This window comes from Notothenia coriiceps, unplaced genomic scaffold (genome assembly GCF_000735185.1).
Source record: "Notothenia coriiceps isolate Sejong01 unplaced genomic scaffold, NC01 NC01_scaffold00037244, whole genome shotgun sequence".
NCBI lineage: Eukaryota > Metazoa > Chordata > Actinopteri > Perciformes > Nototheniidae > Notothenia > Notothenia coriiceps.
The window spans coordinates 11,999,231-12,007,333 of record NW_011369945.1 but is presented as its reverse complement, the minus strand read 5'-3'; the positions used below and the strand labels follow the sequence as shown (position 1 = coordinate 12,007,333).

Below are 8,103 nucleotides of genomic sequence, written 5' to 3'. Positions count from 1 at the left end.
CAGAGCAGAACCTGCAGCAGAGAGAATAAAAACATATATTACATAAATCAAGTTGCATACAATGCAGAAATATTATTGTTAACCCAAACCAAACATGTCCATGTTGGCAGTGTGTGTTAGTTACTGAATGAATGTGTGATTGACAGATGAACCCTGAGGACCATCAGACTCTCATCAGCAGTCTGACTGATACTTTTATTTATACTATATTCACTTCTCATTCAGCTAGTTCTCTATTTTCACTGCTGTAGATTAATCACAGTCAGTCGTATGGTATTTAGTAAAAGAAACTTGTTGAGTAGTTCAGCACATGGTGAATAATTGCACTCTGCTAAAGTATCTGTTAGCAGCCTGCACCTCATAAAGCAACGTTTAATAACAGGAAGCTTTCATATACATGTAATGATTCTATTGTTCTGATCTTCTGGTCCTGTGTTTGTCTCTGCAACGCTTCAGGTTCCTTGCCTTGAACACTAGGGGCTCTCTCTGTATACTTTACAGAATTACAATCACAGAACAAAGCTGTGTGGAAACAAAGGGTTAAGGTTGGGTTTATAAAGAGAGTTTAATATTAAATCTTTGAGCCCATGCACCAGGAGCTACTATATACTTAAGTCTAATTGAACCCCTCAGAAAGGCTTTTGAAGGTCTGCACCAGCCGGCCTGAAATGTCCTCACACTCAACAAACTCAGACACACACCTTTACATCAGATGTAACGCTAACACTTTTCGTCTGACCTCAGTGGCTCCTCTGAAGGATCTATAACGGAGCCGTTTGTCTGGCTCTCTTTCCTTCAGAGCAGAACCTGCGGCAGAGAAAATAAAAACATATAATATATATTACATAAAGTCAACTTTAATACAATGCAGAAATATTATTTATAACCCAAACCAAATCTGTCCATGTTGGCAGTGTGTGTTAGTTACTGACTGAATGTTCTTCAGCAGGAATGTGTGATTGACAGATGAACCCTGAGGACCATCAGACTCTCATCAGCAGTCTGACTGATACTTTTATTTATACTATATTCACTTCTCATTCAGCTAGTTCTCTATTTTCACTGCTGTAAATTAATCACACATTGTTTATTGTTTATACGTTTATTGTGGTTTGTGGTGTCTGATGACGATGATCTACTTTAGTCTATTAGAACATAATGAAGCCCATCTAAGAAGATAAAGAGTCAAGTCTCTGGACATATCTGATTAACACAGAATAAAAAATAAAATGATATATTCAATAGAATGATATAAACCTACCTTTGTATTTCCCTGGGCTTCCCTACAAGCAATACCTTCTGAACTGCAATAAGAATTAAAGCTCCCGAAACAAATGAAACTATGCCAGCAATAACCATGGCCCCTGCTGTCTGAGTCCTCACTTGCTCTCTGAAAAACATCACACAAAATATATAAATGTTACTCTACATGTTCAGGACACTGACAGAACAACATCACTCAAGGCATCTACTTCTTCTACAGCTAAATTACACATCAACATTTGAAATGACTTCATATATAAACTCATCTCACCGTTGATGAACACAAAGGTCTGAGCAGAGACCCGATGCTTGATGTCCTCCTGAGAGACCACACAGAGGTAGAGGTCTGTCCTGGTCACATTAACGCTGAGAGAGATGAAGACGTGGTCTTCCTCTGGGACTCGTTTCTCCTCAGCTTCCAGTCTGTTTCCATCTCTGCTCTGCCACTCTGCTTTAGTGTTTAGAGAAGCACCAGGAACCTCACACTGCAGAAGAGCCCGGTCTGTGGTGGCAGTGAGAATAGTGACGGACGGCTTTGGAGCTGCAGCTGTGAACAGGTAGAACATAAACACTTATACAAAAACAGATCAATTGTAATAACAGGAACTATTCTCCCAAAGGGGATAGACAGTCTTGCAGTCAGGTCACACAGAGTTTAGGAGCCATTTACGTTAATTGTTCTCGTCATTTGATTTAGTTTATATTTATCAAGCAATATCATTTTGAAGACTTGGTGGCAGGCCTTAGCTGCACAGGGTGTATACACATGTTCATAGGTGACCAGAAGATCTCTGGTATTGTAAAACAGATTTAATAAACATCCAACGTTCAGAAAACCATCTGTTTGTCTGCGAGTAAGATCTCTCTCACCACTCACCTGTGCACTAATGGAATTTACAAAGCAGACATAAATTAGATGACGGTGTAAATTAGCGTCCCCTTCAGTTAAAACGTGCTCTATAAGTAAATCTAGAGAATAGGAATCATAATTATGATTTTTTTATTCTTAATCTAAATATTTAAATGACTGAGGTCTCATGACTCGCAGCACACAGCTCAGAGATGTCATGGCTCACCTGAGATGTCTCCTGATGGGTCTTTAAAGTAGAGTTTCCAAAGACTACATTTCTTTTAAATTTCATGTAAAATATTCCTTGCTTCCTAATAGTGTTTTATGTTCTAAAATGGAGCAGGGAAAACATGAGCAGGGACACAAGTTCACACACACAGGCCACAAAAGTGGGGCTGTGTTTCCATTAGTATCAAGAGAGGCAGCATAATTAATTGGACGTTTATAGCGTCACGATGTGTCTTTCCACAATAAAACGAACCTGACGAAGCCGACGAGGTTTACGCTTAGTATTCAATTCTATGGGGCCGTTCAAATGTATTTTGTCGCCACAAAGACAAGACGCACGTTGGTCCAACCAAAGTACTCACCAACAACAAGCTCAAAGTAGAATCTCTGAGGAGGCTGCAGATTTGGAAAAGAACAGGTGTAGTTTCCGCTGTCGGCTGCTGTCGTCTTTCTGATGGCGATGGAGGCGTTGCCGTGTCTCAGTTCGTCTTGAAAATGTGAGACTCGTCCTTTGAAGTGCTCACTCTGACCTGGAACAACGTTGTTGTAATGGTCGCCGGCATCATACTTGAAAACCTTGTGCAGAGTTTCTCCTCCAGGACCGACTTTCCTCCATTCAAAGTAACCTCTTTCAGCGTTCCTGCCGATGGATACAGGTAATACAGCATCTCCACCTACTGGTACAACCACTCTGACAGCACCTGGAAGATAAAGCACATGTAAGTAGAAACCAATATCTGTTGACTCTGAGGTTCTGTGGGAAGGCTAATGGATAACAACAGCAACGGGAAAATAAATGGACTGATTTGATATGTGCAACAATGCTGTAAACAGAGCAACACCTGAGCAGCTGAAGTAAAGACATCAGAGGTATCATTACTGCAGCAATGCATTGGAAGTCTAAGAGAACACAGTTAACAAATGCATTACATGACATTAAAAAGGGGAAAAAGTAGTTCGTAGATTACTAAAAACATCTCATATTGCCTGGGTTAAAATAAAAAACATTAAAAATAACTTCTAATATTGACTTAAAAAATGATATATGCATCGACAGAGGTGGGAATATTATGCTACTTTATGTACTTCTACTCCTCTACAGTTCAGAGGTACATGGTGTACTTTTCCTCCACTACATGTATTTAATACCTTTAGTTACTTCTCAGATGTGGATGAATGATGTGAAATATAATCAAGTGTTAAATCAGACTTTAGTTCCACCTGGAGTAAATCCACCAGCTACCCTGCAGTATACAAAGTCATTCAAACTAGCTGCACCTTTACCAGCTTTGAGAACACTTTCATGATCAATCATTATAAAACATATCATATCTATTATTCTGAAATGGACCAATCTGCACAATGACTACTTTTACTGTTGCTACTTTCACTATATTTTGATGAGAATACTTTTCTACTTTTACTTGAGGAACATTTTGAATGCAGGACTTTTACTGAAACAGAGTATTCCTACACTCTGGGACTTCTACTTTTACTCAAGTACAAGATCTGAGTACTTCTACTTTTACAAGTCAAGATCTGAGTACTTCTACTTTTACTAAAGTACAAGATCTGAGTACTTCTACTTTTAATCAAGTACAAGATCTGAGTACTTCTACTTTTACTCAAGAACAAGATCNAAACAAACTACTTTAGTCTATTAGAACATAATGAAGCACATCTAAGAAGATAAAGAGTCAAGTCTCTGGACTTATTTTTTATTCTGTGTTAATCAGATATGTCCAGAGACTTGACTCTTTATCTTCTTAGATGTGCTTCATTATGTTCTAATAGACTAAAGTAGTTTGTTTCCACACAGCTTTGTTCTGTGATTGTAATTCTGTAAAGTATACAGAGAGAGCCCCTAGTGTTCAAGGCAAGGAACCTGAAGCGTTGCAGAGACAAACACAGGACCAGAAGATCAGAAAAATAATATGCGAGCGTGCGTGAGAGATTTAACAAGATTCAGGTTGCAGATTTTGTCTTTTATTTATTTATATATATCAGCAGATTACAGCTTTTGAAATAAATCAATAGCATATTTCTCTTCCAATAAAATGTGTTCATAGAGGATTACCTCTGAACGAGCTGATGACGAGGAATTGAATCCCTCTCAGATCTGAGCTAGGTGTGAAGGCAGCAGAGAAACCCTGAGAGAGAGAGAGAGTTACCGTCAGAGGTAGAACACGGGAAAGGTCTCACCAACATGACGCAAAAACTAATGATGTTTTGTGCAAATTATTGGACATAATGTTAAATGTTGTACAATTATGTGCGCCCTTGCTCATTGTGTCCTGCAGAGGGCAATGTTGTCTGCAGTGCGTCCAGGACGTGACGTCACTGACTATACCTTGCACTACATGTGGAAAATAATGCAATTAACTACCTTATCCGTTCAGATGTTGTTTGGATCGAGAGCTGAGCGGCAGCACAACCGCATCTCTCCTACCACGATAAATAAATATGCCTAATGAAGGCTAAAGGAAGCTGTCTACTACTGAGTTCTATTAAATCTCCACCGCAACGCACTTCGCATAACATCAATCTGAGCCTTGTGTGAAAAGGACTTTAATATTGATCAGAAATATGTCTATAATTAAGCGTAAATATTTTAACTTAACTTTTGTTTTGAGACTTGCAAGGGTTTGACGGAAAAACACTTGCTAAAGTAAAGACGTGCCTTTTTATGGAATTTTTTCCGATGATACTCAGGTAACGTTAGTTGACGTGTTTTAAAAAAGACATGCATCACTTTCTATGATAAAGCAGAGACTGAATCAGTCAGAAATGATCCTGATGAAGTTTAATGAACAGACTGTTACTGGGTTCGTGTAAAAACAGATATCTTCCGCTTTGAATATCACAAGGACGTGTCTGATGTTTTGCGAACAATTCCCAAGTGTATCTGTCTTTTGAAAATGAACTCTTTTGCAAATGATCTTGTTTTGTAATTCTGAATTTGGTAATTGACTTACTGCCTTGTGAATGTGTTGAATCTACTTAAACATTATTTCACTGTACATACATTAATTTACATTACATTTATATCGCTCTCCAGCCTCGCCCTGTGTGTATTATTGAGGTTTAGTTTTAAAAGTTTCAGCTGGAACCCTTTGCCTTTTAATATTCTCACTTTGTCAAACACTGTGTAAAGTTTGAACTGGAAGTTTTTTAAATATAAACACGATGACCACATTATCTGCCCTAAAGAAAACATAAACACTGTTCTTGTTGGTGCTGTTTATATTCTGTCTGATGCACATTTCAGAAAAAGCACTACTGCCTTTGTAACGAGAACTGTATAGTCTACCTGCCAGCAGTGTGAACCCGGACCTTTTGAAAACATAGAAACTGCTGGATGCTAACTTGCATATGATGGGTAATTTGCACAATTAGCCTACATTGCATTATTTAAAATGAATGGCATTATAGCTTATTGTATGTGGACAATATTTAAAACATTTTTCACAGTTTAGGAGTTGGGGGTATTGAAGATACTCAGTCCATTTCTCTTATTTTAAGGATAAAAAATGGCAGTTTATTCCAGAAAGTGGCCATATCTGTTCTCTCTGTGCGGATTTTGACTACCATGAGAAGTGTTGCGACCATTGGATATAGAGAGCACAAAATGGAAATGATTATCTCTACTGTGGACAATTACTTTTCTAATAAAAAAAGCAATCTGTCCAATCCAAATTAGTCCCCTAAAACTTCAAAATAGACCAAGAAGAGTGTCATGGCAATTTTAACTGTTCCAATGTTCTCTATCCTTTGCCATTAATTCACAGGAGGGTTTAGTGATCCAGACGCAGACACAAACAGATATTCTTTTGCTGCAGTTTAGAATTACGTTTTATTGCTTTAGATACCAAGGTTTAGTTATACTTTGTCAAAGGGTTGTGGTAGAAGCATCTGCCAGGCTGGTGGAATCGGTATGCTCCTCCTCCTGTGTCCTCGTCCTTTCCTGTGACCCTTTTTATGCACCCGACCCGGCGCAGCTAAACCCCGCCACCAAGTGTTCAAAAATAATATTGCACTATACATATAAATAAGGTAAACTGAGACACCAACAACACCCATAAAATGGCTCCTACACGTTGGCCCCTAATTGGCTTTAGTATGAAACAAAAAAAACAATTACCAATAAATAATAAAGGAGCTATGAAAAATAAAAATGGTGTGTTCTCTGTGGTATGTCATCCTTAAATAATGTTCAGTTTATTCTCTTCTCCCTTATTTTAAGGGAAACCAGTCTTTGTGGTAGGCTACTTAGCTTCCTGGAGCAGACATATCTTTGTTTTTGGTTATTCTGAGGTTTCTTCAGGTCACCAGTCCACTCCTTGAATGTTTTCATATTTTTTGCATGTCTGGGGTCTCAAACCCGACCTCAAACTGCTCCCGCTCTCGCTCCATGGTCTGTTTGACGACAGCTTCCCTGATGCCATGGAGACGACCCTGTCGACCTCTGATGCCGTTCACCAGCTCAATCTGCTCAAGTTCAAGTTCAAACCTATCAACAATGTCACAGGCATCCTTTTTGCTGAACGCCGTCTTTTCTGGATCCAAATGTTCCTGAAACCACAACAGCTTCTCACCGATGCAGCTCCGACGTGTTGCTTTGCTTGCGGCATGCACACAATGTTGAAGTGAAATGCATCAATCTGATGCACTTTGAGCACAACATCAATTTATGGATACAGGCTTATTTGTAAAGCGGGGGGACACAAACGGGATTTCAAAAAGTGTCACTGTTAAACTCCTTATGAAGTGGTGAGGTGACGCTCCACATTGCTTTTCTTCCCGACTGCCGCAACACACGTGTGTGTGTGTGTGTGTGTGTGTGTGTGTGTGTGTGTGTGTGTGTGTGTGTGTGTGAGAGTGTGAGAGAGAGAGAGAGAGAGAGAGAGAGAGAGAGAGAGAGAGAGAGTGTTTCACATGTGTGTATGAGAGATTTTTACATATGTCTGTAAATGATTTTGGTTTCAGTTGTGTTGAGTCTCCGGCTTTAACAGTCCACTACCGCCTGCGATGACCCAGGTTCGATTCCGGCCTGAGGTCCAAAAAATGTAATACAAAAATAATCTCCCGTTCATCGCGTCCATTCGCGACCCACCTATCACATCTCTGCGCCCCACACTTTGAGAAACGCTGGTGTTACGTCCCAACTAGGGGAAGAGGAATGCAACACACACCAGTATGTAATTGGTAATAATTATAAGCGTTTATTTAAAATAGCTGGGTAAACAAAATGGCAGGCATGCAGCCTGGAACAAACAAAAGGGCCAAAAGGGCACATGTTGACAAATAATCAAACAAACTTAGTGGACTAACCTGCCGCTTGGTCGCTCAACTAGTAGGTCCTTTACTTCGGTCGAACCGACGCAAGCCTGCAGTGTACAGGCACTAATTTCGTCAACGACGAAGCCCTGCAGTGTACAGTGCACTAAACTTCGTTCGAAGCTTCGTGACGGAGATACCTTATCCTTTAAGGTCCCACTTCGAGGCAAGCTTCGAAGCACAGTTTTGACGGTAGTGATCACTAGATCTCAATCGAATCCTCACATCTCATCGAATCAAAACTCACCAAATCTCGATCGAACCCCTAAGATCACCTGCCAACGGAAATCAAATCAAACACAAAAACATATTCTAAGAAACACAAATCAACATGGGTGAAAATTTCGACTCCAAACAAGCGAAGAAAATAATCATATACACATAAATAAAAAGGGACATACAGAAATCTGAAGGAAAGAAATCTC

General features: G+C 39.5%; 1 protein-coding gene and 2 long non-coding RNA genes across 5 annotated transcripts in view; 1 reads left to right on the top strand and 2 right to left on the bottom strand.

Moving 5' to 3' along the window:
- Positions 1-5,997, top strand: part of LOC104964728 (uncharacterized) — a 13,895-nt gene extending 7,898 nt beyond the window's left edge. The window contains exons 2-3 of the long non-coding RNA XR_800459.1: positions 3,192-3,196; positions 5,879-5,997. This is a non-coding gene — a long non-coding RNA (uncharacterized lncRNA). The remainder of the gene's footprint in view (positions 1-3,191; positions 3,197-5,878) is intronic.
- ntn1a (netrin 1a) overlaps positions 1-8,103 on the bottom strand; it is a 248,630-nt gene that overhangs the window by 49,760 nt on the left and 190,767 nt on the right. The gene's annotated exons all lie outside the window — the stretch shown is intronic.
- Positions 7-2,375, bottom strand: LOC104964727 (uncharacterized). Its single transcript, XR_800458.1, has 4 exons — positions 2,340-2,375; positions 1,535-1,810; positions 1,262-1,390; positions 7-807 (listed from the first exon to the last, which is right to left on the bottom strand). It is a non-coding gene; the product is annotated as an uncharacterized lncRNA (long non-coding RNA).